We start from the raw sequence: 10146 nt of genomic DNA on the forward strand, positions 1-10146 counted from the left end.
CACGTATGCTTTTGGTGTCAGATTTTAAAAAATCATTGCCAAGATCTATGTCAAGAAGTTTACCACTTATGTTTTCTTCTAGGAGTTATATGGTTCTAGGTCTTATGTTTAAGTTTTAAATTAATTTTTTAAAAATATTTTTATTGATTTCAGAGATTAAGGGAGAGGGAGAGAGAGATAGAAACATCAATGATGAGAGAGAATCATTGATCGGCTGCCTCCTGCACACCCCACAGTGGGGTTTGAGCCTGCAACCCAGGCATGTGACCCGACCTGGAATCAAACTATGTCCTCCTGGTTCATAGGCTGATGCTCCAAATAGGTGCCCTTGATGGGAATTGAACCGGGACCCTTCAGTCCCAGGGCTGATAGGATATCCACTGAGTGCTGAGGGTTTCAGCCCATTTTTAACAGGATTATTATTTTTGCTGTTGAGTTGTATGAATTCTTTATATATTTTAGATATTAACCCTTTATCAGATGTGTGATTTGCAAATGTTTCCTCTCATTCAGTAGGTTGTCTTTTCATTTGGTTGAGGGTTTCCTTTGCTGTGCAAAAGCTTTTTAGTTGATGTAGTCCCATTTATTTATTTTGGCTTTGTCATGTATGCTTTTGGTGTCAGATTTTAAAAAATCATTGCCAAGATCTATGTCAAGAAGTTTACCACTTATGTTTTCTTCTAGGAGTTATATGGTTCTAGGTCTTATGTTTAAGTTTTAAATTAATTTTTTAAAAATATTTTTATTGATTTCAGAGATTAAGGGAGAGGGAGAGAGAGATAGAAACATCAATGATGAGAGAGAATCATTGATCGGCTGCCTCCTGCACACCCCACAGTGGGGTTTGAGCCTGCAACCCAGGCATGTGACCCGACCTGGAATCAAACTATGTCCTCCTGGTTCATAGGCTGATGCTCCACCACTGAACCATGCTGGCCGGGCAAAGTCTTTAATTTATTTTGAGTTAACTTTTGTGAATGCTGTAAGATAGTGGTCCAGTTTTGTTATTTTACATGTGGTTGTGCAATTTTCTTACTACCATTTATTTCCCCATTACATATCCTTGGTTCTGTTGTTGCAAATTAGTTGATCATTTATGCATGGGTTTCTTTCGGGGCTCTCTATCCTATTCCACTGATCTTTGTGTCTGGTTTTTATGCTAATATGATACTATTTTAATTACTATAGCTTTGTAATGAAGATTGAAACTAGGGAGCATGATGCCTCTAGGTTTGTTTTTATTTCTCAAGATTGCTTTTGGCTATTTGGGAACTTTTATGGTTCCATACATATTTTAGGATTGTTTATTCTATTTCTATGAAAAATGCCACTAGAATTTTGATAGGGATTGCACTGAGTCTGTATATTGCTTTGGGTAGTATGAACACGTTAGCAATATTGATTCTTCCAATTTGTGAGCATGAGATATCTTTCCATGTGTTTATGTCTTTTTAATTTCTTTCATTAAAGAAATTTCATTAATTTTTATAGTTTTTAATATGCAGGCCTTTCACTTCCTTGGTTAAACTTATTCCTAGGTATTTATTCTTTTCGAAGCAAATGTAAATGACATTGTTTTCTTAATTTCTCTTTCTGATAATTATCTATAATAATAAAAGCATAATATGCTAATTAAACCAGACGTCCTTCTGGATGTCCTTCCGGATGAAGCCAGGGCTCTGAGGGAAGCCCAGGTCCTGGGTGCCAGAGGAAAGCCGGGGCCTATTCTTGCACAAATTTTGTGCATTGGGCCTCTAGTTAGTATATAAAACACATAATTTTTTTCTGTATTGATTTTGTATCCTGTAACTTTACTAAATTTGTTTAAGATTTAATAGTGTTTTGATAGACTCTTTAGGGCAGCGGTTCTCAACCTGTGGGTCGCAACTCCTTTGGCGGTCGAACGACCCTTTCACAGGGGTCGCCTAAGACCATCCTGCATATCAGATATTTACATTGCGATTCATAACAGTAGCAAAATTACAGTTATGAAGTAGCAACAAAAATAATTTTATGGTGCCTCTGTTCTCTCATTGGTCAAGGGGATAACGATAGTGCTTTGGGTAGAGGGCAGCGGTTCTCAACCTGTGGGTCACGACTCCTTTGGCGGTCAAACGACCCTTTCACAGGGATCGCTGAAGACCATCCTGCATATCAGATATTTACATGACGATTCATAACAGTAGCAACATGACAGTTATGAAGTAGCCACGAAAATAATTTTATGGTTGGGTCACAGCATGAGGAACTGTATTTAAAGGGCCAGAAAGTTGAGAACCACTGCTTTAGGGTTTTCTATATATAATATCATATCTGCAAATAGTGACAGTTTTATTTCTTCCTTTCCAATTTGGATGCCTTTTATTATTATTTTTTCTAGCCTAATTGCTCTGGCTATAATTTCAAATACTATGTTGAATAGAAGTGTTGAAAGTGGGCATCCTTGTCAGTGATCTTAGAGGAAAAACTTTTAGCTTTCACCATTGAATATGATGTTAACTGTGTCCTTGTCATATATGGCCTTTATTATGTTGATATATTTCCCCTCTATACCCATTTTGTTGAGAGCTTTATCATAAATGATGTTGAATTTTGTCAAACTTCTTCTGCATCTATTGAGATGGTCATATGACCTTTTTATCCTTTCTTTGTTAATGTCATTCATGCATCACATTGACTGTTATGTTGAACCATCCTGGCATCCTTGGGATGAATCCCACTTGATTATGGTGTATGATCCTTTTAATATACTGTTTAAGTCAGTTTGCTAATACTTTTGTTGAGGATTTTGCATTCAGGTTCATGAGTTTGGAAGAGTTCCCTCCTCTTCTGTTTTTTTTTGGGAAAATTTGAGGATTAATGTTAATTCTTTTTGAATGTTTGTAGAATTCATCAGTGAAGCTCTCTGGTCCTAAACTTTTGTTTGTTAAGAGGTTTTTAATTACTGATTTAATCTCCTTAATAATAATAGATCTGTTCAGATTTCTACTTCATCATGATTCAGTTTTGGTAGGTTGTAGTTTCTAGGAATTTATCCATTTCTTCTGGGTTGTTCAATTTGTTGGCATGTAATTGTTCATAGTAGTTTCATGTAATTCTTTGATGTAAGTGGAGTAGTAGAATCCCCTACTATTATTGTACTAGAGGCCCAGTGCACAAAATTCATGCACTGGGTGGTGGTGGGGGGTGTCCCCTCAGCCCCGCCTGCACCCTCTCACAGTCCAGGAGCCCTCAGGGGATGTCTGACTGACATGGAGACAGGAGAGGCTCCTGCCACTGCTGCTGTGCTCGCCAGCTGTGAGCTGGCTCAGGGCTTCTGTCTGAGTGGCGCTCCCCTGTGGGAGCACACTGACCACCAGAGGGCAGCTCCTGCATTGAGCGTCTGCACCCTGGTGGTTGGTGCGCATAATAGTGACTGGTCATTCCACTGTTTGGTCGATTTGCATATTTTCCTTTTATTATATAGGATTGCTGTTTATTTCTCCTTTTAGGTCTGTTATGATTTGTTTAATATATTTAGATCCTTCTATGTTGGGTGCATAAATATTTACACATGTTATATCTTCTTGTTGAATTGATCTTTTTATCAATATGTAATGCTCTTCTTTGTCTCTTATTACAGTCTTTGTTTTAAAGTCTACTTTTTCTGATATAAGTACAGCTTTCTTTTTGTTTCCATTTGCATGAATATATTTTTTCAGCCTTTAACTTTCAGTCTCTGTGTGTCCTTACATCTAAATTGAGTCTTTTGTAGGCAGTATATAGTTGGATCTTTTTTTTTTCAATTGTCCTTTCATCTAGGCCAGTGGTCGGCAAACTGCGGCTTGCGAGCCACATGGGGCTCTTTGGCCCCTTGAGTGTGGCTCTTCCACAAAATACCGACTTCTGCGCATGGGCCACGAAGTTTCAATCGCACTGTACATGCGCGTGGTATTTTGTGGAAAACATGCCCTTGGTATTTTGTGGAAGAGCCTCACTCAAGGGGCCAAAGAACTGCATGTGGCTCGTCAGCTGCAGTTTGCCGACCACTGATCTAGGCTATGTCTTTTGCTTTGAGAGTTTAATCCATTTACATTTAAAGTAATTATTGATAGCCTGTGCTTATTGCCATTTTGTTCATTATTTACTGGCTGCTTTTATAGTTCCTCTCTCTTCCTTCTTCTCTTTCTCTCTTCCTCTGTGGTTTGATGGCTTTCTTTAGTGGTATGTTTATATTTCTTTATCTTTTGTGCATTTACTGTAGTTTTTGCTTTGTAGGTACCATGAGGCTTATATATAACAATTTATATAATACTGTATTTTAAATTGATAACAATACATACAATTTGTATGCATATAACAGTCTATTTTAAATTGATATCAACTTAAATTTGATTCCATTGCAAAGCTCAACATTATTACTACCCCCCATGTTTTTGATGTCACATTATATGTATTTTTATCTTAGGTACACCTTAAATAATTATTGTAATCATAGTTATTTTTACTACTTTTGTCTTTCAACCTTTATACTAGCTTAACAAGTGGTCAGTCAACTGGCTTGACCATATATTTACCTTTCCAATGAGAATTATTCTTTCATATGTGTTCTTGTTACTAATTAGCACCTTTTCTTTTTAACGTAAAGAAGTATCTTTAACATTTCTTGCAAGGCTGGTTTAGTGGCGATGAATACCTTTAGCCTTTGCATGTCTGGAAAACTTTCTCTTTTACTTTTGAGTGATAACTTTGCCAGGTATAATATACTTCACTAGATTTTTTTATTTTGGCACTTTGTATATGTCATGCCAAGTTTCTGCTGAAAAATATGCTCATAGTCTTATGGGGGTTTCCTTGTATATAACAAATTGTTTTTCTCTTACTGCTTTTAATGCTCTCTCCTTGTCTTTAACTTTTGACATTTGAATTATAATGTGTTTCGGTGTGGGCCCGTTGAGTTATTCTTGTTTAGAAATCTCTTGGCTTCCTGGATCTGAATTGATATCTGCTTTCTTTCCCAGGTTAGGGAAATCTTTAGTCATTATTTCTTCAAATAAGATATGTGTTCCATTCTGTCTCTTTTCTCCTTCTGGGAGCCCTATGATGCAAAGGTCCCTTAACTATCTTCATTTTTTCATTCTTTTTTCTTTTTGCTGCTCTGACTAGGTGAGCTCCACTGCCCTGTCTTCAAGTTGATTCATTCTTTCTTCTGCTTTGAGTCTGCTATTGAACCCCTCTATTTTTTCAGTTTAGTTCTATTCTCCAGCTTTGCAACTTCTCTTTGGTAATTTCTTAAATTTGTCATTCTGTTGAAGTTCTTACTATGTTCATTGATTCTTCTTTTTTTTATAAATATATTTTATTGATTTTTTACAGAGAGGAAGGGAGAGGGATAGAGAGTCAGAAACATCGATAAGAGAGAAACATCAATCAGCTGCCTCCTGCACACCCCCCACTGGGGATGTGCCCACAACCAAGGTGCATGCCCTTGACTGGAATCGAACCTGGGGCCTTTCAATCCGCAGGCCGACGCTTTTTCCACTGAGCCCAACTGGTTACAGCTGTTCATTGATTATTATTCACAGTTTGGTGAGCATCTTTGTGACCAAATTTGAACTCTTTACCAGGTAAATTACTCATTTCTGTTTTATTAAGGTTTCTTCTGGAGTTTTATTTTGTTCTTTCATTTGGAACATGTTCCTTTGTTACTTAATTTTGCTTGACTCCCTCTGATTGGTTCTATAGATGAAACAGCCAACTCTCCCATTCTTAAAGGAATAACTGCAAATAGGAAATGAACCTTATCATTCAACCTTGTCTCAGCTATTAGTTGTCTTTCTAACCTCTGTGCGTCTTTAAGCAGCCTAGCATAATTTAAATAGCTTCCAATAGTTGAGAGTATGCCAACACCTGTCCGTGTTGCAAAGGGGAGAATCTCAGTACCTCGTTTCAGGCTAACTGAAAGCCAGACGCTCTGGCAGCAGCCTTGAAGAGTAATGTATCCATTCCTGTGGCACCACAAGCATAAGCCCCCTGGCCACCAGAGCCAGGAGATCTGGAGGTATCCTATGGGTGGCAGTTGTAAAAAAAAAAAAAAAGAGGCTTCAGACAAATGTATAAGCTCTTTTCTAAGTGATACTGGCAAGCTGGAGCAAGACAGAGAGCACCAAGGGGGCATTCACAGCCTGCATTCCCTCAAAGCAGCTCCATTGCCACTAAATGCGTGCCAAGCCTGAAGCCTGTCCCTGAGGCTGAAGCTCCAGGACGAGCAAAGAGGCCTCCTTCAAAGAAAAACTCAAGGGTGTGCCCCAGGCTGCTGTCTGTGCAGTGCCCTAGGGAGGGGAGCCTGCCAGGAACCATTTTTCTGGATTGCCACAGTCCTCTGGGGCCCTGGAATGCCAGCCCCACCCCAGCCGCCAGACCAGGCCATCAAGGGGCGTCCCCCAGGCAGCAGTCACAAAAACTGGGGCACCAGACATAAACACCAGGGCACCAGATGCCTGAAAGCTCCCCTCCAGGAGACACTCGTGCTCCGGAGCATGACAGGGGTGAGTGAAGACAGCCCCCGCCCTCTGAGGTCTCTGGAAAGGACTACAGTGAACCCTGCAATGTGTGCAGTTAGAAGCCCGCCCCTTTGGCCACGGCCAGGATGATTAGCTAATAGGCCTCCTTTTCAGACTGCCTGAGCTCCTGGGTTGTTGCCTCTCCTAGTGCCCTGGGGGATGTGGCTTTCTAAGAACTCTCTCTCTGTTTGTTATAGTCCTGAGGGACCCATGAGCATGAGCCCCACTGGCCACCAGGCCCTGGCAGCAGTGCCTCAAATCAGGGTGCCAGACAGGGATATGAGTTTCTTTCTGGAGGACACTGATTACTACAGTCCGATGGGACCGGGAACGCAAACTGCCCTGGCCTCTGGGCCAGGCGGTGAACAGGGTCTGTAATTAGATGGTCTAGAGATTCAAATCCAAGTTCTCCCATTTAGGAGCTGTGTGATCCCAGGCAATTTCTAACTACATTAGAAACTATGGGAGATAGGAAAGTGAAGCAGAAACGGACGCTGTTAGTGTATGAATTGGAAACCCAAGAGAAGAACTTGGTAAAATGGAGCATATGGAGGAGTTTTGCTTGTATTGATTTGCTCTTTACAATATTATTTCGTGTCATCAAAACTCCACCTATGCCCTAGTTGGAAGTCACCTGCAAAAAGGTCAGGAACCTCTGCTGTAATGATATGATCCAGGCTGGTACTGAGCTTGGGGAAGGAGGGCAAAGGAGAAGTTGGGTCTGGAGTAATGAGGAAGTGGGCTCCTCTGGGACCTGCTGGGTTCTGCCAGGATCATTGCTCCTGTAGTAGGGCACTTGGCAGAGTGATCATTGCTAATGCTCACGAAGGCGGAATTCTGCCCCAGGGACTTTTCTAAGTGTGTCACTTGCTGGAGGTCATTTAATGTTCATAACATTTACAGTAAATTACCATTCTCTGTTTATCACTCCCATTTTATTGATGGTGAAGCTGAGGCCTAGAGTTAGATAACACACCCAAGGTCACACAACACAGCTAGTAAATGGCAGGAGCAGGGTTCATTATTTCTTCAAATTTATTTCTTCAAAATTATTTCTTCAAACATCTAGGATGTTTCATAACTGATAAAGCTGGCTCAGAGTGTGTGCACCTAACCTATAACCCACACCACCTGGCAAGAGGACATAGCCTAGTTGTTCAGGAAGAAAAAACACACACCAATTTCAGAATCAGACAGAGCAAGGGTCTAATCTGGCTCTGCAACCTTGGATGTGGCACTTAACTTTTCCAGGCCCCAATTTCCTCATCCGTAAAGTGGAAATCATAATGGGGTTGTTCTGATGATTAAATGAGGTAATATATTTAGCCATTCTCCTTCTCTAGTCTCAAGCTTTCTTCCCACCTCCCTCCCACTTCCTCTACCCCTGTTTAACTCACACATTTCTTTATCTTTGCTTTTCAAAGCTAGTGCCTAGATAGCTAGGTCTAGGTATAGATGTGTAAAATATTTGCAAGCCTGAGTTAAAGGCCAGCTTTATCAGTTATGAAACATCCTAGATTCTGTGTGGCACAGCGGATGCTGGAAAGAAAAGGCAGTCCCTCAGTCAGTGAGACAAGCCTAACGCACAAGAAAGAGTTGCAGGAACCACACATCCAATAGAGATTCAAAAGTGGGAGCACTCAGTTTGGCTGAAGGAGTCAGGGCAGGCTTCTCAGAGGAGGTGACACTGCATTGGAGGATCAGGGTTTGGTGAGGCAGAAGGCACCAGCCCATGACATGGAGAAGACCTTACAGGAGGGAACAGAAGGGGAATGCCATGACATTTTTGGTCAAATGCATCTGTGGGAGGCCTGGTAAGCTGCGACATGAAAAGGAATGTGGGCCAGGCATACTACTCGTATTATTGTCTTTGATCACCTCGACAACTTACATTATTATGTCCATTTTACAGAGGAGGGAACTGAGGTTCAGGGAGGTTAAGTCACTTGCCCTAAACTGCACAGTTAAGACATAGAGGCACTAAGACACGAATGGTGCCTTACAATTTCCATCCTGAATATATAAAGGTAAGGAAGCATCCTAATGTAGAAAGAGAGACCCACAGGTTGCTATGGGTTCAGGTGCGATAATACATTTTAAAGTTCCTTAACTGTAAACTACAACGCAAATGACAGATGGTCTCGGAACCCCGGGGGATGAGGTTGTCCCTACCTGAGTCTCAGAAGAGCACCTGCTGGGACAATGCAAAGCACAGAAGCCTACAGGCTCCTCAAAACTGGGGAGCAGTGGAAGGTTCATGAACTTTGGCATCAGATAGACCTGGGTTCGAGTCCTTGTTCTGGCTTACCCCTCACAAGCTGTGTGGCCCTGGGCACATCCCTTCTTTGAGCCTCAGTTCTCTCTCATAGTTGAAATGGAGAGGTTGCACCCAGGGTGCCCCAGGCTCTCATCCAGCCCCCACCGGGTAAGGTTCTGGGTTTGTCTTCACTAGACAACATAGCAGCATTCAGATTCACCCCGAAGATAGCCAGTCTCAGGAAAGGAGACATAACTTTACTGTAACTTAAAAAAATCAAACCTTGATTGTTCAATTTGATTGTAAGACCAGTATATGCAAAAATTCAGAAGTGACTGAAAAATATAAAGAATATAAAGCCTATAAATAAAATTTAGAGATGCAGAAAAAATATAAGGGCAAATGTAAAGTTTAGCTAGACCTAGACAATATTAACATTTTGGTGTTCGTCACCAAACATTTTTTGATAAAAAAAATAAATAAATAATTCTGTCTTTAAAATCTTGATCCCTTTTCTTTTGTATAATCTCTCATTAGTTCAACATAAGGGACACTCTCTACATATAGAAACTGGCTTTTAAAAATTCTAGTTGGGTTCATTTAACCAATCAAAAGTGTTTTGGAAAAATCAGTTTGCATATTAGTTGGTTCATTGTTAATGTACCTGCCAAGTAGAAAGTGATAAGCCTGTTTGGTTATGTAACTAATTATTTTTAAAACTCTACAACGTGTTTTTCTTTTAATCAGTCAAATACCAATCTGGTTCATTAAACCTGAGTTTACATCATTAGCTTTAGGAGACTGCTGCTAATCTCAACAATTACGGATTGCTTTATAAAAAGCTCACTGTCTCTACAATATTCTATTCACTGAGAAAAACTGACACAAGATAGCACTTTGGGGAGAGGGTATCTGGTATGTCAAACCAGCAGAGGCAAGCTGTCGGTGTCTGTTCTGTCAGGAGCTGGAAGTCTGCAGCTGCCTTCCCTTCATGACATACATGATCCGGCTCATTCATTCGAGACTAGTTCAGCTAGGGCGGGGGAGTCGCTGGCAGGTGAAGTTCCCGAGCGTGCATGTTGACCGGGGTTAAGTAATGCAGAGGAGTTGCATGAGGCATTTCATCAAGCTGTCCTTCTTCGTCCACCTATATCAGTTCGAGAAAGCCAGGTTCTGCTGTGATAACAGAGCTCCCCAAACTCAGTGGCTCAGCACGACAAAAACGTCTTTCTCACTTCGTGTTGTCGTCGGTAGGCAGGTGGGCTGCTTATTTCAGTCACTCAGTGACCCAGGCAGGAAGAAGCTTCATTTCAATGCACGCTTCTAAGAAATGTGGCAACCTCTTAA

Source organism: Myotis davidii, unplaced genomic scaffold, assembly GCF_000327345.1.
Source record: "Myotis davidii unplaced genomic scaffold, ASM32734v1 scaffold122, whole genome shotgun sequence".
Classification (NCBI taxonomy): Eukaryota; Metazoa; Chordata; class Mammalia; order Chiroptera; family Vespertilionidae; genus Myotis; species Myotis davidii.